Here is a 20,770-nt window from a genome sequence, read left to right on the forward strand (position 1 = left end):
ATCACAAAACCATGAAGTGAATTGCAGAAGGCCACACAACACCTCTGTGGCAGACCTAGGGAAAGAACATAAGGCTACCTACTCCCAGTTTTGAGTCTTAACCACAACGATGTCATTGTTACCATCACAAAAAAGACTTGGACACTTTGATCCCAAATTTTCAACTTGGATATCCACATCCCACAATGATGTAGTCAGAATTGCCATATGGTACTTAAATGGGGCATCCACCTATTTTATTAGGGTGTTTCCTTTTTCATTAAAGTGCATACATTATGAGACAACTAAAGGCCTTTGGACATGTGGTAGAATAAAAAATGACCATGACTATTTAACTTGGGCAGGTGGAGGGCTGAGTGAACCCAACTGGGCAGGACCACTGATGTGGGGAGAGAAGAGAACAAAGGGGATGACTGTCTCCAGGCCCAGCAATTTAAAATGGTCTAAGGCTCCCAAACACCACTGCTGCTATCTCAGCAACAGCAGGTGATGCTCTGGGCCCTTTAAATCCCCTCTGGAGTCTCATACGATGTGGTCCTGGTGGCACAGAGTGCTGGTTGTGGGAGGCTAGCCCCAGTCCCACTCCTTCCACCTGAGACCCTGCCCCTTCTGGGGGTCCTGAAGCTGAGCCCCTTCCCCACATTTCCCAGGGCCCAGTGAAGACTGTCACCAGCCCTGTACTGGGACTCAAAACTATGGCTGAATTAAACAGAAGTACCCAATGAGGCAGAACTGATGCTGAGGCCAGTAACACACTCCTCTCTGGGAATAAACGTCCATTTAATCCATTTATAGACAGGCTCATGGAAGAACCAATAGTAGGACCCAAAAGAAGAAACAAAACAAACATACCAATCTGAACACATTGAACTTTGGAGGTTTAGATAAACTAAGAGCTGGACATGAACTACCTTCAGCTTTGCTTTCGAAAACCAGGCCTAAATTCCATTTTTCTCTGCTCATAAAATACTGAACAGAAGGTTGGATCCTAATTCCCTCAAGCTTTGGAGACGTTTAAGCCCAAAACCAAATTTCGCAGCTCAGACTTTTACTTGATTCTATTTCTCTGCAGGGGAAAAAATAACTTAAAACTTTTCCTCTGCATATTTTTCTTTCTAAAGTGGTGTATTTTTCATCTCTCTCAATAGAGACTATTCCAAATGCACAGCTGGGAGGATAAAATCTTTGGGATGCCTTCTTCCATAGAGGTAAAAGGGATTTACATGCATGAATTCCATTAGTATTAGCAGAAGTGCTCTGAGGAAATCATCCATGCATTGAGATGAGAATATGACCCAGAGTTTAAACAGACTCAAAGTTCAGACATCTGGGGCCCCCTGCCATGAAAGAAAACAAAGAAGCAGAGAATGTAACAGAGCTCAGCTTCACAATAAAAGGACATCCAGCCTGGCAAACCCAACTCTCCTTGATCCAGCAGCAGAAACAATTCCAGGCTAGACACTTAGGAGGATTTGATTTCATTATGGGTTGTGTAAACATCCAGAAAACAAAACTATGCAAACTGAGCAGATGTATATAGAAGAGCAACAACAACTAATTATTATCTATTTTATTTAAACATAACAGAGTTAGAACAATTATCTCCCATTAGCTGACACAAATCACTATGTTACAATGCTGTCACTAGTTTAGGTCACATTGTAGGGAAGGAATTCCATGCATGTATATTCCACAAAAATGTATTACCTCCTGAGCTTATTAAAATATGCAGGTCAACAGTAAGTCTCCCTGACTAGTTTATCAGAGGTATTAGGAATTTTTCTCATTTCGTTTATTAGAGGGACAGCACAGAAACACAGATCATTTGTGGGGTATCCAAGTGGTGATGCACCTATGTGGTTCAACAGTGGATGGCATGCCTAAAGGGAAACCCTTTCCAATGCAAAGTTATGTCACTATCATCTTGATTACTGACTGGTCAATCAGCTTAAATGTCATAGCAAAGAGAGAAGGGAAAGAAAATAATTACTCTACCATATATTGCACCTATTTTAGCATCAAATAATTGGGTCATTTACAGTATTTATAGGGCTACTTACAGGGAGGCCAGATCCCAACAGTATAAACCTCAAACCCACAGGCTATTCCCATGCCAAATGATATGCTGCTCAACCCTGTAAAATGTCTTATATCAGAAGTTGGGAAGCCTTGGCCTGTGGTCCGCATCCTGCCCACGGCTTGCCTGGATCCAGCCCCGGAGACTCAGGGCTCCCTTCCCCAGCATCCAGCCTGTAGCAGGTGGGGACTGTGGAGCCCAAAGACTCAGAGGCCACAGTGAAGAAAGTCGGAGCCAGACTTGGTCCACGGGCTCTGCCTGGCAGGGACAGGAAACAACTCTGGGCTCTGTACGCTGCTGCTCCTCCTGCCTCCGCTGGGGGAATGGCAGCGCAGCACTACCTCAATAAAGGTTTTTCCACCTTTGCTCTGATTGCTGCAATTCTAGCCAGAGCAGTGAAGGGTGGTACATGGAGCAGCAGGGAAAAGCCTCTCCAAGGAGTGCTTCTCCATGCTGTCATTCCCCCAGCCTGAAGAGGCTGTGGTGGCAACAGTAGCATAAGCAGGTAAGCACCCCACCCCCATTGCCCAGACCCACCACCACTAGCCTGCTCCTGAAACCTCTCCCAACCAGGCTTCCGCAGCCTGTTCCTGCATTCTTCCTCTCATCCAGACCTCCATCTTCAGTCTGCTCCTGCTGAAGGTGATGCTGCTTTCAGAACTGGGCAGCTGTAGAATTGTGGCTGCTGTCCAGGAGCCCAGCCCTGAAGGCAGAGCCATGGACAAAAGTAGCACAAAAGTAGGGACAGGATGGAATTGGTATTGCTACCTTTATTTCTGTGCTGCTGTCTGCAAAGCTGGGCCCTTAGTCAGCAGCTGCCACTCCCTGGCCGCCCAGCTCTGAAGGAAGCGGCACAGAAGTATAGATGGCATGATGTGGGATTGCCACCTTTACTTATGCACTGCTGCTGCTGACAGGGTCCTGCCTTCAGAGCTGGGGACCTGGCCAATATCTGCTGTTTGGCAGCCAACCAGCTCTGAAGGCAGCACAGAAGTAAGGGTAATGCAGCAATTCCCCTAAAATAACTTTACAACCCATCTGAAACTCCCTTTTGGACGAGGACTCCCCACTGAGAAATGCTGGTCTCACCAGTGAAATCTGTACAGTATAGCATTAAAGAACATAAAAGGCCAAATATAATGGGGAAAGCAGATTTCACAGTCCATGACGCATTTTTCCTGTCTATGAATTTGACAGGGCCCTACAAATAATCCAGGGGTTGAGAGCTGTGTTGTCTTGAGAAGGTTGTCACATAGAAAGAAAAAATATATTTTGTTTACTGTGGTGGCCATATAACCAAATAGCAATTTCTTAAATATACTTCACAACAGTCTGTAATACTTCATTTGTTCTCTTCTTTGGCCTTGCAAATCATTTACAAATCATGAGCTAACCAGCAAATTCAGAAGCTTAGGTATTGAAAAAATTTAAGCTCCCTGTACTAATAATGGCCCAATGGTACCAGCTCTCTGTCTCACCACCCATACATGATAAAAACAAGTACTTTCAATATTATATATATATTATAACTAAGTTACAAATTTGGAGTATGTACTACTGCAGAATGTAAGTATCATCAGTAGGTAGGTAGGTTACCTATGTTTGTTAACAATCCTAGAATCCTGAAGCTTGAAGCTGATCTTAAAGGACATGCATGTACTAACAGTCACCAAACTCATGTGAGGTAGGCATTATTATGGGAACTGAGACACTGATGAGTATGCCCAAATACCATGATGGTTATAAACCTCAATAATAAATAGTTACTTGTCCAAGATCTCGGGGACAGGAGGAAATGGAACCCTTCCTTTTCTTCTGACTCTTAACATGGTGCTTTAACCACTAGAACATGTCTCGTTTTAAGAGTATCATCTTTCATCTTATGAATGAGCACAGGACCTAAGCAATGACAATGCTGATGAAGGTTGGTTCCTAGTGCAAGTTACCAGCACTGAGATTGCAAATCTCCACAGGGATCCTAAACATGGATACTTTCCTGGCCAAATCAATTTTTAGGGCCATGACTTTTAAGATAGGTTCCATTTGTTCAAGTGCCATTTGCTCAAAAACATTTGCACAACCATTAGCATATGTGCACACAAGTGACTATAAGCAAAAGAAATGTGCCTGAAGGTGATTGAGTGTGTACAAATGCCATATGTTGGAAATGGGGTTCTTAATGGCTTTGCATAGACTCCACAAGATTGTGTCTCTCCAAGAGATTACCACATGCTCCCTTCCTGATTGGGAAGCCCTTTGATTAATGTTCAGAAGAAATGGAAAACAATATCTATTATCCTCTTCCATACAATGACAGAGTATGACAATCATCAAAGACTGTTTATTTGTCCCTTAGCCAAACAACTTCTCCACTTTATATTCATCTGTACAGTAGGCACTAAGTAAAGACCTTTAAACTCATTTCATTTGTGATCCACAGCAGATGTGAATTTGATTATGCATTACATTAGTCCTCTGGTCTGATTAAAGCCTCCATACCTCTTTCCCTGCTCCTTCCCGCCTTGAATCTCTGAATACTGTTATGTGGAAGATGCCAACTTTAGAGCAGATAGCTCTAAAAAGAAGTCAATTAAAACACAAACACTGCTTCAGAAATTTAAACAGGCTTGTGATCAAAATAATTCATAAAGAAAGGATTCTATGAAGTAATTTCACAAGCACACAATGCTTATTTTTTTGCTTTGTTTTTTAAATAAATCTGTCAGTACACATGCCAAGGCAACACATCTGAATACAATATCAATGGACACACCCTGAAACGCTGCAACTAGACTATTCCAGAGCTGCAACAAAAACTAAAAGTTGTCTTTCCTAAAGTTAAATTGATTATTTTACTTTTAGTTTTAGAATATTAGATAAAACATTTATTTTCCTCTTTTATCAGTGCTTCCTTTCCCCTCCTCTGACAAAACGCAATCCAAAAATGGATTTTTTTGTTTCAACTGCCGGTAAGTGTGTCTGTTTAAAAAAAAAAAACACATGAAGAGATCCAACTTATAATGAATCCCTCTGGCATAAGAAAGCCTGTTCTAATCTCTCTTTATTGGGCTTGAGTGATAGTTTTGCTCAACGAGTATTGACAGGGCCGTCCTGTTTCTCAGGCTTTCGTTTTCTCTGAGTTGGAAAAAGGATACAGTGCCTTTTCACATTCTCTACGTCTGCAGTTGTTTTTATATAAGAAGTAATTTGCTTGGGTCACATCAGGTCAAACGGGAAGCCTGCCCAGCTCTTGGTTTTAAAGGAAAAACATACAGAAAGACACAAAAACACAGCAGTTTCCTTCATTAAATTCCACTCTACCTGCCATGGGCTTTCAGCCACAATGGAATTTCCCACCCTGGCTGAGCACAGCTCAACTTTTATTTTTAGGGTTTTGTTTTTTTTTTATACGAACAACTTAGCTCAAGTGAACTTTGAGGTAAGGGTTATTACAGTCTAGTGTAACTGTCCTTTTGGGGAAATAAAATGCAAAAAAACTACAGATGTTGGGCCAAATCTTTATGCAGGGCCAGACTCTGGTCTCTCTTACACTGGTGTAGATCAGAGGAAATACAAATGAAGTAATGGGAGTCACACCTTGGCAAAAAGTAGTGTGAGTTCAGAATTATGCCCTAATTTTTTAAATCAATTCTCACTCAGGGAAAATGTCAACTGACTTCACTGGGAATTTGTTTGAGCAAGGTCTGCCTAAGAGCATACAGGACTTTTTTTTTTTTTCTTGCCTTGTGCTGAACACTCTATTGAGCTCTCAACTCACAATGACTTGCATGGAAGTTGTGGGTGCTCAGCATCCCATGTGACTACTCAGCAAAGAATTTTCAGCATTTTAATAGATGAGAATTAGGTTCCCAAACAGCTGCCCAAGTTATTACTTGATAATAACTAACGATTACTGACAATGGCTAGATGAAATGTGTTCACAAACAAATGGAAGATATCCACCCTTTTCCTCCTTACACTCAAAAGCAACCACACAGAAACCAGGGACATCATTGTAACCTAGTTTACACATTGTTGCATCAGGCAAGGTTCCTGGGTTTATAAGAACAATAGGTTAGGAATGGAGGCTTGATTGTTTTCAGTTCTGAATGTTAGTTTTGCCTGAATAATGGCTAAGAACTGGTGGAGCTGTCCTTTAAACAATCTTTTGGACTTCTATAAGGACCTTCATCCAGGGAGCTCACAACGTTATTTGCTACTCTGTAGTCTGAAGCAGCTTGACCCGTATGACAGCAGAGAACAATTCTGAACTGCCCTGTCCTCATCAATCTGGAGAACAAGCTAGTTTTTGTTTATTGTTTTTAATTAGATTTTCCTTTTCAAACCAAAGTCTGGCTAGCAGGAACTTGGGAGGTCTTCCTGCCCTCTCTCTCTCCATGTTCACATAGTCCATCTCCTGTTTCCCCCACTCACCTCGATCCCTGTGCCCTTCTAGTTGATCTTTCTATTGTCCTCTTCTACATAAATCTCCTTAAGCAGCATGTCATTTTTCTCTTGGCGGTATTGTTCTTCCTCTATCACTATTACTCTTCAGCAACACCGTTCCCCTTTCCCTCTTTAAAGCTGTTTGCTGAAGCGTTTGTTCCTTCAGCATTGCAAAACATTCATAAACTGGAGATTAGTTCACTTTGTCTGGTATCCAAAGCTGTTTGCTGCTTGAGACCGTTTCATGAGCTTGTCTACTCATGTGGATTAAAAACAAAACAAAACCCCTCAGTTATAATGTGAATTAGGAAGAGGAAACAGCAGTTGCATAGAACAAATACCACTGAGGGTGAAATTAGTGACAATTACAGGTTTTATTGGTGCTGTAGCTCCTGAATAGCCCTGCCTGAGCAATTCTATACAGGCTCATCTTCAGATAGCAGAATTTTACAAATTAAAAGGCAGCAGACCTCAGTGACCTACCCTAACATTTTGCTTCTGATTTTAGTGACTCTGCTAACTCCATGCTAAATAGCCCCTCGAGCCACAACCTTGTGTCCAGATGATTAATTGGAACGTTTTTGCAGCTCCCCAGAGCAGCACATTATTCCCCCCAAAAGCTTTGAAAAACCTAGGAATTTGTACTGCTGTCTGATTTACAGATGTACTTACTCCACAGAGGTAATACATTTTCCTTCAAACCAAGGGACAGAACTGTCTGAATGTAAACTCCCAGACTTCAGACAGAATATACTTGTGCCCTGAATTAGGGAACTAGGGACCGACTGAGGAGATATATCAGATATTATAGATACAAAATAAGAATTCAGAATTGAATACAATTCTTCATATGTTGTAAGGTCACCTCACCCACCTGTTCACTCTTTTTTACACACTTCATCATTCAATATGATGCTGACTGTAAAAGCTATGGAATCTGGGTTGCCTCTTCATCCAAGTATTACTCACCTGAATATGCCGATAATCACAGAACCATAGAACACTAGAATTGGACGGGACCTCAAGAGGTCATGGAGTCCAGTTCTCCACCCTCCTGGCAGGACCAAATACCATCTAAGATCATTACCAATAGGTGTCTGTCCAACCTGCTCTTAAATATCTCCAGCTGTGGAGATTCCACAACCTCCCTGGGTAACTTATTCCAGGGTTTGACCACCCTAACAGTTATGAAGATTTTCCTAACGTCTAATCTAAACCTCCCTTGTTGCAGTTTAAGCCCATTGCTCCTTGTCCTATCCTCAGAGGCCAAGGAGAACAATTTTCCTCCCCCCTCCTTGTAACCCTTTTTCAGGTACTTGAAAACTGCTATCATGTCCCCTCTAAATCTTCTCTTTAATAAACTAAACAAGCCCAGTTCTTTCAGCCTTCCCTCATAGCTCATGTTCTCTAGACCTTTAATCATTCTTGTTGCTCTTCTCTGTACCTTTTCCAATTTCTCCACATCTTTCTTGAAATGTGGTGCCGAGAACTGGACACAATACTCCAATTGAGGCCTAATGAGCGCTAAAGAGAGAGGAAGAAAGACTTTTCATGTCTTGCTCACAACACTCCTGTTAACATATCCCCAAATCATGTTTGCTTTTCTGGCTAGCCAGTTATGCACCTACCTTATAGTGGCCCCATCTAAGTTGCATTTGCTTAGTTTGTTCATAAGAAGATCGTGCAAGACCATGTCAAATGCCTTACTAAAGTCTAGGTATACTACATCTACCGCCTCTTGCTTATCCACAAGGCTTGTTATCCTGTCAAATAAAGCTATCAGATTGGTCTGGCATGATTTGTTCATTACAAATCCATGCTGGCTGTTACCTATCACCTTATTTTCATCCAGATATTTGCAGATTAATTCCTCAGTTATTTACTCCATTATCTTTCTCGGCACAGAAGTTTAAACTGACTGGTCTGTAGTTTCTTGTATTGTTCTTTTTTTCCTTTTTATAGATGGGCACTATATTTGCCCTTTTCCAATCTTCTGGAATCTCTCCTCACTTCCAGGACTTTTCAAAGATTACAGCAAAAGGTTCAGAAACCTCCTCTATCAGCTCCTTAAGCATTCATGGATGCATTTCACTAGGCCCTGTTGACCTGAGGACATCTAATTTTTCTAAGTAATTTTTAACTTGTTCTTTATGCATTTTGTCCTCTAAACCTACCCCCTTCCCACTAGCATTCACCACACTAGGCATTTCTGAATCAGACTTCTTGGTGAATACCGAAACAAAGAAGTCATTAAGCACCTCTGCTATTTCCAAGTTTCCTGATATTGTTTCTCCCTCCTCACTGAGTAGTGGGCCTACCCTGTCTTTGGTCTTCCTCTTTCTTCTAACATATTTATAGAATGACTTGTTGTTACCATTTATGTCTCTAGCTAATTAGATCTCGTTCTGTGCCTTGGCCTGTCTAATCTTGCCCCTGCATACATGCATTGTTTACCTGTATACACCTTTTGTAATTTCTTCTAGCTTCAACTTTTTATATGACTCATTTTTGATTTTGAGATCATGCAAGATCTCCTGGCTACATCAAGGCAGTCTTTTACCATACTTTCTAGCTTTCCTATGCAGCAGTATAGTTTGCTTATGGACCCTTAATAATGTAGCTTTGAAAAACTGCCAACACTCCTTAGTTGTTTTTTCTCTTAATCTTACTTCCTATGGGAAACTCACCTACCAGCTCTCCTTGTTTACCAAAATTTGCTTTCCTGAAATCCATTGTCTCTGTTTTGCTGCTCTCCCTTTCACTACTGCTTCGAATCATGAACTCTGTGATGTCATGGTCACTTTCTTCCAAGCTACCTTCCACTTTCAAATTCTCAACAAGTTCCTTTCTGTTGGTTAAAATCAAATCTAGAACTGCTTCCGCTCACTAGCTTTTTCCACCTTCTGAAATAAAAAATTGTCATTCATGCAATCCAAGAACTTTCTGGATAGTCTGTGGCTTGCTGCGTTAGTTTCCCAACATATGTCTGGAGAGCTGAAGTCCCTCATCACCACCAAGTCCTGTGTTTTGGATGATTTCTTTAATTGTTTAGAGAAAGTCGCATCCACCTCTTCTACCTGGCTAGGTGGTCTGTAGTAGACCCCTTTCACGACATCACCCTTGTTTTTTACCCCTTTTAACTTAACCCAGAGACATTCAACATGCCTGTCTCCTGCCTCCACCTCAGCCCAGGTGTGCACATATTTGATATATAAGGCAATACCTCCTCTCCCTGTTTACCATGCCTATTCTTCCTGAGTAAGTTGTACCCTTCTATACCAATATTCCAAACATGTGTATTGTCCCACCAAGTTTCTGTGATAACAATTATATCACAATTGTGTTTGTTTATTAGGATTTCAAGTTCTTCCTGCTTATTACCCATACTTCTTGCATTTGTATATAGGCATCTAAGATACTGATATGCTTTTGCCCCTCCCCTAGTTCTGCCTAGTCCCTCTTTTTTCTCTGCTGCTGTAGCCCATGATCCCTCCCATTTTCAACCCAACTCCCAGGTCTCCAGGTTTTTTACTTACCTGTGGGCTTTGGTCACCTGTCCCCATCGAACCTAGAGTAAATAGGAACAGGGGATTTCGAAGTTCCCGGTGTCCATTCAAAAAGGGCTCCTTTCTGGACAAGCTGCATGGCAGTGAAAAGCAGCAATTTTGAAGAGCCGTGGCTGGTGGCATGCTAATGAACTGCTGACTATGCATTTCAGCAGCTCATTAGTAATCTTCGAAATGGCCATTTGTATGGCCATTTCGAAGATTTGGATTAGTGTAGATACAGCCATAAGCAGATAAATGTCTCTAAAGGACTGGTTTATAAGAGGGATTTTTACAAAGCTGCTAACTTAGTTAGGATAGCATAGATATTCTCCAAGCTGGATACCCTGGAAGTCTGCAGTCTATTCAAGGTCTGGCCAAGGGCCAATCAGCTTACATAGATAGCATGTTTCACTCCCTACACAGTACTCCCTGCCTGTCTCATGTTTTTTTGCCTCCTGTATCTCGCAGACACATTATTTCAGATCAGAGACACTAGTAGTTCCTGTCACAGTTTTGGGTTTGACATTCCACTTATTAGCAGTGCATCTCTATACCTCAACCTCATCATCAGCAAAGGATAGACAATTGGAAAGAGTGAATCAGAAACCGGAACAGTATCTGTGATGCTTCACAAATTTCCAACAACAGTTGTTCTTCACTGAATCTATACATAGAAAGAAACCAAGGCTAAGTCATGTTATGGTATGGTCCATGTTGTTACATGCATTTTCTTTTTTTTTTTTTCCCTTTAGCTAACTCCTGTTTTCAACCCCATTTTCATCTTGCTCTTTTCATGGTCCTGCTATACTTGGGGTCTGATATATCACATCCGATAAATCCGAAAGAAGCTAGCACATCATCTTGAGACAACTAAGAAAGCATAAGCCATCAATATGAAGGTTTAGTTTTCGACTAGCCCTCCTAGAAATCAGGCCTCTTGTCCAAACTCTAACTACTGACTGGGACAGCCTTTTGACCTACCTGACTTCTAGGTGTTACAAAAATGTGCTCCCACATACATTTTGAGTATCATTTGTTGTTCACTTTTTATAGTGCCCAAGAATGTGATAGGCAATTAAACTCAGGTAAGTCAACGCAACTATCAGATCGCTGCACCAAGGGCTTATAGTTTGGATATATAGGATGGAATTCTGATCACACTCAGTGAATTTACTGAGTATTGCCATCAACTTCAACAGGGCCAGGATTTCATCCTTACCTTCTATTCACATTATTCATAATTTAATTTCTACAGTACCTCAGTAACCAGAGAACTGAGCTAAATACTGTGGAAAGGGACAGCAGTGATAAGTTAATTGCATATATGGGCCAAATTGTCCTTTATTTGTTTACTTAGTTAGTTCCAGTGAAGTTAATGGGACTTATTTGCTTCAATAAAGTAAGCAGGATTTGGTGCTATACTAGGAGCTGGGAGGATGTTCAGCTACTGCACTGAAGGTTCTGTAAATAAACAAATAAATATGTAGCAAGAAGCTGATTTAGTATAACTAGTACTTTGTAATTTAGGTGGGGATAGCTACAGGCTTTCAAACATTATTTCATCACAGTCACCACCTTTGAAAATAATGCAATTTTCTTTCCAGAAGCACTTAGTTGCATTTCCAACGTATGTATGGCTTGGCCAAAATGATGGCAAACATCTGTAATTCCTGCATCAAAAGGAAGGTGATTTAAAGAGCTAATCAGCTACAGGGTTAGAGATACCATGGTGAGATAGGTGTCTTTAGAAATACCCATAATAGAATGAAAGGTTTCAATGAGATTTCTCTTGCTTAAATTGGCCGGAGCTAGAATTTCAGCCTTCTCTTATAAATAATAGAAGCTACACACTGCACTTTTATAACATCTTTCATTGGAGGATCTCATAACTTAATTAAGAAGGACACTGCCAAGTTAAAAATCATATATTTTTATTAAGTAATTTCCTTACCTATGTTACTAACAACACTTGAGGGTATTAAGCTGAAATTAATGTACTGTTCTTCTATTGTTATGTTTTGATGTAGCTTTATTTTTTTACATGCTGTTTATCTTGGGAAATGACTATTGGTGTCTCAGCTTCATTTTTGTTTCTAGTCAGTTTCAGCTGGTGACTCTTCTGTGCTAGAAGAATGTATTTCCTCTGAGATTGTAAAAACAATGTAGGGAAATATTTAAATCCAAAAAGTAGAACGACTCTGTTTCTATGTATATTTTAAAAAACTGAATCTAACATTTCTATTAATATGAGATTTCTTAGGCACTTAATAAGGACTAGATTTAAAGCCTAGCCTCTGTTTGTCAGAAGCTGGGATGGAACAACAGGGAATGCATCACTTGATGATTACCTGGTCTGCTCATTCCTTCTGGGGCACCTGGCACTGGCCACAGTCAGAAGAGAAAATACTGGGTTAGATGGGACTTTGATTTGACCCAATATGGCTGTTCGTACTGTAGTGCAGCTACCTAACAATGTGTTCCTATGCCACCATGAAAGAGGTGAGAATTATTGGTCACATAATGATTAGTTATAAGCATATAGAAATTTGTCTTGTTAGGAGAGAAATCATATTTAAGAAATGTGCAAGGCTTTGTCAGCATCTTCTTAAAGCTCTAGAAATATTTAGTTAACTCACAATAGGTATGCCTGGAGACTTAGCACAATTATTAATTACCATTATTTATATACTAATACTGTCTCGGTAGTCACTCCTATACTTGCCACTTAATTAGTTTGTAAATTTTGTTGAATAATGAGTTTTCCTTGTGTGTGCACAGACCCTAGAACATTGTTGGCACTACCAGAATAAAAACATCTAAAATAGTAACAGCACCCATCACAGTGCCTATTATTACAATCTTCTCTGACCACAAAAGTAAACTGAGACACAGGCAATTCAAGTAAGTCACAGAGCATGTCAATGGTAGAACCAAGAATAGAATCCTAACTCCCACTCCACTAAGTACTGACTAACTTCCTCTGCATCTCACTTCCATTTCAGTGCATTTTAGATCAAGAACAGGAAAGTATTCTTCCCTTAGCACTCCTGGCAGCTGAAATTGCAAAAAAAATTTTTTCAGGCAGCTCTCTTCATTCTGCATGAGGTTTCCTCCTTCTTTCCCATTCCTTAGGTTGGGCAATCAGTAAAACAGTGATTTAGTTATGTGACTATAGCGCTCCTGCCTCACAAGCAGGAAGTATTACCTTTTGGTTTGCTTTTCACTGGTCCACTGCCCAGAAGATCCCAGGGGATATAATGTCAGCTACTAAACTTTCTAAACAGGTGGAGGTTGAATGTGAAGCAGGTCAGGGAGTCAACAGCAGTGAGTCAGCTTGGCCTGCTGATTAAAAAAAAACTAATAAGACTGGGAATAATAAATAAAAATAATAAAGCATATAGCTAACAGGAATCTCAGAACTCAGTTGAGAGCAACACAAGTGCATTAATGTCTACTTTGAATCATGATGATACGAACTGATATTGAAAACATAATCTGACACAATTGTACAGATGAATCTTATATAAGAAATGTTAGTTTTCTACAGGCTTCAAATAAAACTCTCTTGGTACTCATCTGCAAACATTTTCTTGCTACATATCTAGTGTGTATCAGGGAAGAAGAACCCCATAGTTTAGTAACCTTAGATAACACAAAGGAAGGCCAAACAGTACCTCCTCACAGAAATCAAAACATGTACAGGCCATGAAAGATCTGAATTAAGAAAAGATGGTATTATTCTATCTGAAAATGTGCTTTCTTTAATAAATATGTCAGCTATGAAAAGCTGTCTTTGTTTGGCTGACTGAACTTGTGCACTAGAAAAATGAACATTTATTTGTTTGGTCATTTCTAACTTACTGTAAAATCACTAGAATGGATTTAAAAGTCTGAAATCCACTCTTTATTATTCCATATCACATCATCATAGAGGAGTGTCAGTTCCCCACATTTATAAGTTGTTGTTTTTTGTTTTTTGTTTTGTTTTTTTTTTTACAATTTGTACCCATTCAAGAATCAAAACATAATGGCTATGGCTACACCAGTGAGTTTTGCTGACAAAATCCTGGTTTTGCTGATAACACTGTTGGAACATCCACACATTTTGTTGACAGTATGTTGACAAAACTCACCACTTTGGTTCATAACCTTCTGCCTCTCCCAGATGAGGAAGAATTCCCTTTGTTGACAGACTCTGTTGACAAAAAAGCTGTGTGGATGCTCTAGTGGGCCTTCTCTTGATAAACACGGTGTCCAGGATAATGGACTCTCCTATCTGCTCTGCTTCCGGGTGCCTGTTTTGTCGAGTGTGGCCGGGCAGACCAGCCACTGTGTCGATAGTGCTGCGTACTCTTTTGATTGGCTTGTGTGTGTGTGGCCACACTGTCAACAGAAGTTTAGTTGGGAAATCTCTTCCAACAGTGACTTCTGTTGACAGAGCGCTGTAGTGTAACCATAGCCAAGGTGTAAAACTCGAGATCTATATCTAACTGTGACACAAGCTGATTGTGTTTCATTATTCAAGTCTTTCAACCTCTTGGTGCTTCAATTTCTTCATTTGCAAAGCATCTGGAATACCAGTTCGGGCAGTGCTTATTGTCAAGTATATTTATCTTGACTGACCTAGTCAAAACATCTGGACAGTTATGATCCATTTCAAGTATCCTAAGAAATATATAGATTAATTCAATCTGGAATTCAGAGACAATTATCTGGTGACCTAAACAATTTATGCATAGTTATTTATAACTGTTTTCAGTGCTCTTTAAATGGATCCTTTAAATGATCAGCTGCATGTATTGTAGCCAGAAAATGTAACCTAAAGGATGAAAAAATACCTACATTTCTATATACTCTTTGGGGGAAGAGACTGTCATTTTGTTCAGTTTGTACAGTCCCTAAAACAATGGGGTCCTGGTCCTTGACTAGGTATGGTAAGTATTCTATATTTTAGAGTGTTTGTCTGTTTGTTCAAGAACTCCTAAACAGTAAGATCTAGGACCACCAAATTCAGTATACCGCTTCCTCTTATCATAACATAAAGCAATGTAAGGGTTTAAGTTGTGCCAGGAAACTGGGATGTGCCTGGAATGGGATTGCTTCTCATAAAACCAAACAGAAAAGAAACTGAATCATCAAATATAGTACAGTCCTCAAAACTGACATAGCTGAGAGATTCCTGATAGAGACTGCACCTAGATGAGCCAGAAAATAGGATGAACCTAGAACAGGACTGCTTCTCAATAAACCTTACAGAAAAAAAGATAAAACAGAAATTTGGAGTAGTGCTTAGTTTTGCCACAGCTAAATCAACGTGTAAGGTTTGAAAACTAGAAGAAAATATTACTGGGAACCAAATTGACTATAGCCCTCTTTTGTTAAAACATAGTGGCTACGTCTACACGTGAAGCCAACATCGAAATAGGCTATTTCGATGAATAACGTCTACACGTCCTCCAGGGCTGGCAACGTCGATGTTCAACTTCGACGTTGCACGGCACCACATCGAAATAGGCGCTGCAAGGGTACGTCTACACGCCAAAGTAGCACACATCGAAATAAGGGTGCCAGGCACAGCTGCAGACAGGGTCACAGGGCGGACTCAACAGCAAGCCGCTCCCTTAAAGGGCCCCTCCCAGACACAGTTGCACTAAACAACACAAGATCCACAGAGCCGACAACTGGTTGCAGACCCTGTGCCTGCAGCATGGATCCCCAGCTGCCGCAGCAGCAGCCAGAAGCCCTGGGCTAAGGGCTGCTGCCCACGGTGACCATAGAGCCCCGCAGGGGCTGGAGAGAGAGCATCTCTCAACCCCCCAGCTGATGGCCGCCATGGAGGACCCAGCAATTTCGACGTTGCGGGACGCGGATCGTCTACACGGTCCCTACTTCAACGTTGAACGTCGAAGTAGGGCGCTATTCCGATCCCCTCATGGGGTTAGCGACTTCGACGTCTCGCCACCTAACGTCGAAGTTAACTTCGAAATAGCGCCCGACGCGTGTAGCTGCGACGGGCGCTATTTCGAAGTTAGTGCCCCTACTTCGAAGTAGCGTGCACGTGTAGACACAGCTAGTGAATGATAAGAGTTTATAGAGATGAAGGAAAAAAGGACACCTAAGAGAATTACTATTTACAACAATTATTACAACCCACCAAATGTTAACACTCCATTTTCAAGGGAATCTGAGATCATCAAAATAATCTAATAACATACTGCATTTTTGAAAAATACAATCATTTAACTATAACATGTACATTTCCCTAAAATTTTCAAAATAAACTTAATTGAACAAGGACCTGAGTAAAGCCTGGTAAATATGCTAGTACATAATACAAATAATTAGCAATCCCTGTGCCAGCAGAAAACCACTATTGACACCAGTACAGAGAAAAGCACCAACTGCTGATACAACTTACAAATAGTTCTCAAGCAGCAACATTTTTGCTGCAAATCCAAAGCTACACAGACTCTGAATTCTGATATCCATTTCATGGGGACAGCCTTAACACACAGTGGATATGCTCATTACATAGTGCCCTGGATTGCCACAACACAGATTTTATCCAATGTTCTAATTCTCTTTTAACGTAAAGGCCAGGATTTTCAAGACAACTATTATTCTGAAATAATCCTGTTAGGATACTGCATGATGACATTTATTATTTGTGTCCTGTTTAAATAAATGTAACAAAACCTAAGTGAGGATTTTGTTTTGTAGAGTTGAGAGCTCATAATGGTTCAAGAAAATACTCAGCTCCACAGTATATACTAAAAAAATCAGAAAACAAAATGGTGCTCTATGGGCTGGCTACTGAGAGAATAAAGAACGGACTTTTGTTCCACCTCACTCTTTTCCTTGCCATCTTCTCTCATGTGTTCATTCTCGAATTCACCCACACATTGGCTCATTTATTTTTTTCCTGTATGCTCTCAATCACTCTCACATTCATTCACTCTCTCCCATCAGAAACCCACTCATTTGTTATAGCACATTCAATCTCTCTCCCTCACTCAACTACACTGACCTTCCAAGCAAAAACTTAGCATGAGGGTGAGCCTTACTCCCTCTTAACCATCAGTGAACTTCCCCTGTGGTGAAAGCTGGGGTCCAGAATATCAGAAAGAACTACTCTTTCAGCAGATGAGGGGCCAAGTAGAGGAGACAGGATGCTGGTCTTGTAAGTGTTAACTACCAGAAGGGAGGAGACACTGCAAAATGAAAGGGCCTCTCCATTGTGGACGAGTAAGAGAGCTAACAGAGCAGAGAAGAGGTTCTTCCTTGCCAAGAGGAGTCACTATTCTGGGAGCTGGGGATAAGGAAGACAAGGGATGAGGAAGTGCAAGCTCTTTGCATCAAAGAGTCAAGAATGGGAGCAGTATCTGTGTGACAGCCAGAAGGCACACTACTTACTATACATTAGGTCAGCACAGCCACGTTCAACAGAAGCAGGGACAAATACTATCGTTATGGTGAGCACCACAGATCAGGCCTGCTGAAAAGGGAGCACACTACCACCCTGATAAGTGCCACTCTCCTGCCCAAGACTGGAAGAATTGCCTATGCTGTCCAATTGTGGCAGGAACCCCGATCTGGAGTCTGTTCCTGGCTCTGCCCATAACTAGTGTGTGTCCTTAGGCCAGTCACTTCACTTCTCCATGCCCCAGTTTTTCATTCTGTAAAGGGGGATTACACTAGCTTAGAACTTCCCTGGGTGGAAAGCTTCGTTCATTAAATGCTATGAAGTGCTTTGATAGTCTCCAACCTCAGTGCTGTGTAAGTGCAAATTATTATTCTAGTTCTCGGTATGTCCAAAGCTATTTTAAGTATTACCAAAAGGTTCCACTGTAACATACTAATTGCCATCATAACGAAAAATAATTAACAACCTACATTTTCGGGTCCATTATTTGAACTATTTGGCTGAATACCTAGAATCTTCAAGCTGTCAAGGGAGAAACTACAGAACATTATAAAGCAGCGTTGAGAGAGGGCTGTCTGGAAAAAACAAACAAACAAAACCGTAAGAATGAGAACAGGGACCATTTATTCAGTTCATTACAGCAAAACAGCAGGTAAGAGTCAAAATAAGCAGATGCACTGGACACAAGATGCTCCTAGTGATACTGTATAAATATAATCAAAAGGGATTGGAACATGTAATCAATTGACTGATCTAAAAGAGCCAATAAAAGGCTATTATGAATGGTACATACTGCCTCCAACACCACCTATACAACAAGATCTGAAGTATGTAAGACAAACAGACTGAAGTGGTCTGAGTCTAGACCTGGGAGGCAGGGGGTTCCAGTCCTGTCATCAATGCTTTAGAAAAATCACTCTCTGCATCAATCTTTGCGGTTAACAACATTTATAAGTACCAGGCGCAAATGACTGCACTATTAGTGAACATCCCTAACTCTGAGAGAAATTTGGATCTAGAATTGTTGCCTCACCCCAAGGATGAGCTGGGCTGAAACTCTGCAGGTAAAAAAACCTCATATTGGAGTGCATGTTTGTGTATAAACTTTGTGGACTGCTTGTTTCCCCATCAGCAAGTACTATGACTTTAGTTAGTAAATATCTGTAAAGTGATTTGAAGATGAGAATTCCTCTGTAAAAAATCTAAATTATTATGCATGGGAGAAACATCCAGGGCGCACATTTAAACTATAAAGGAAGTGGGGCTGAGTTGGTAAAGGAATTCTGAGCCAGATCAATAATTCTAGTGAAATCAGTTTAGCTATGCCAAATTTACACAGCTGAGACTCTGGCCCTCAAGATGCAACTGGAAATATTGGAGGAGCACAAGCTATGTTTTGTATACCCATTTACACATGTGCACAAGTAAGGTGTCATTGAAAGAAACTCTCTTGTCCCTGACATTAGCAATTCCTTACAGTTCCAAAGCCATAGAGCCTCGCCTTCTTTTCCACTATTTGTTCCAGACAGCCAGTACTCTGGGACAGACCTGCACCGAATACACTAGGCTTCCAGACACCAAGGAATTTCTTGCCCTGGCATCACATGCCCAGCTGTACTCATCAAAGAGGAAAAACTGACAGCATTGTCTGAAAGACACAGCTTGTGATAATTGCTCCTTGTAGCTCCCCTGTCAATGAATATTATCATATTCTTTTAACAAATAAGGCTACTGCACTTTTTCATATTCCTTCATGCTCATCTGCATAGGAGATTTCACTTTCTTTACTGAAGTGGTTCAAATGTAGCACATATACAGCTGCTTATATTACTGTTTTATACAGCGTAATCAGGACAGGAGACAGTGGAAACAATGCACAAATATATGTATTTACTTGCTCAAGTACATATAAGCCTTGAGATGGAGGCTTATCACTATTACGTTACTATTATCATTTTATAATTCAAATAAGAAAATCAATCTTAAAATACACATTATCTAAGTACGAGTTGAACCTCTCTAAACTGATAGTCTCATCTGGCATCACCTGCAGTCTGACATGATTTTAGTTAGTTGGACGTACATTTATCATAGGTGTGGCCAAGCTTCCTGTGATCCAATCAAGTTTGTTTACAGCCACCAGCCCTGGCACTCAGTGTTCTGTGCTGTTATTTAACTGTAATTTACCACTAAATGTCTTCTAAGAGCCCAGTAAGCAGTGGAAGTGTTGGCAATTCTGCTAGACAATACTGAACTCACATGATTCAGCAAATTCTCTTATTTAGCATGAGTCAGACCCCAAGGGTGCTGAAATAGAGAGTTTCAACCTGTATTATAAGTACTATATTGTTCTATAATCTCCATCACTGAAGATTTTTAAGAGCAGGTTAGACAAACAACTACTAGGAATGGTCTAGATGGTGCTTGGTCATGCCATAAGAGCAGGGGACTGGACTTGATGACCTCTCGAGACTCCCTTCATTTTTATGATTCTATATTATATATATTTAAATGATTTAATGGACAAATCCAACATATAACCTAATGTTTAGCCTAACAACTAAGCCAATGGGACTCTGGGCATGAAATTACATATAGGCTTGCCTACACTAGCCCCCTCCTTCGAAGGGGGCATATAAAGGAGCCCGATGAGTGAATAGCAATGAGGTGCTGCAATGCATATGCAGCACCTCATTAGCAAAATTCTCACCATGCGAACTTTGAAGTTGTTAACTTCAAAGTGGCGGCAAGCAGTCTAGCAGCAGGCACTTTGAAGTACCCACCCTACTTCGACATTCCCTTACTCCCAAAACATACACAGTTGACTCATTATATTAAGTCCCTTTGCCTATTTTAACTAATTATATGTGTCCCATAACCATACTATCTAAGTAGCTCGAGTCTGTAATGAATTTAACTCTCACAATGTTCTTATGATGTAAGGAAGCCATTGTCTTCATTTTACAGATGGGAAATAAAGGTCATTCAAGAAGCCTGTCACAGAGAAGGGAACTGAATCCAGAACTCAAGTCTTAGGCTAACTATTGGCCTTTCCTTCCCTTCTCTCAGGTATGAGCTCCAAATTCATTTAAAAGTTTGTGGTTGAAATCCACGTTCCACTGAGGTTAATAAAAAACTATCATTGACTTCAGCAGGGCCTGGATTTCACCCCAGATGATTATCTCTAACATTGTTTGTTGTTTCCATTCTACATTTCTCTCCAAAGACAACATAAACTAAGTGATATGTTGGATTTGTTTGTTTTTTGGAAATTAT

The 20,770-nt window shown here is 40.6% G+C and overlaps 1 protein-coding gene across 14 annotated transcripts in view; it reads right to left on the minus strand.

Annotated features, from left to right (window-relative positions):
• Window positions 1-20,770, minus strand: part of ZBTB20 (zinc finger and BTB domain containing 20) — a 750,151-nt gene that overhangs the window by 323,669 nt on the left and 405,712 nt on the right. For 9 of the 14 annotated variants that reach the window (XM_075000257.1, XM_075000214.1, XM_075000293.1 and 6 more), the window contains one exon: window positions 13,277-13,413. The exons of 4 other annotated variants lie outside the window; for them this stretch is intronic. The gene's annotated coding sequence lies outside the window, so the exon portion shown is untranslated. The remainder of the gene's footprint in view (window positions 1-13,276; window positions 13,414-20,770) is intronic. One more of the 14 variants, XM_075000248.1, reaches the window with a different exon arrangement.

This window comes from Carettochelys insculpta, chromosome 1, assembly GCF_033958435.1.
Source record: "Carettochelys insculpta isolate YL-2023 chromosome 1, ASM3395843v1, whole genome shotgun sequence".
NCBI lineage: Eukaryota > Metazoa > Chordata > Testudines > Carettochelyidae > Carettochelys > Carettochelys insculpta.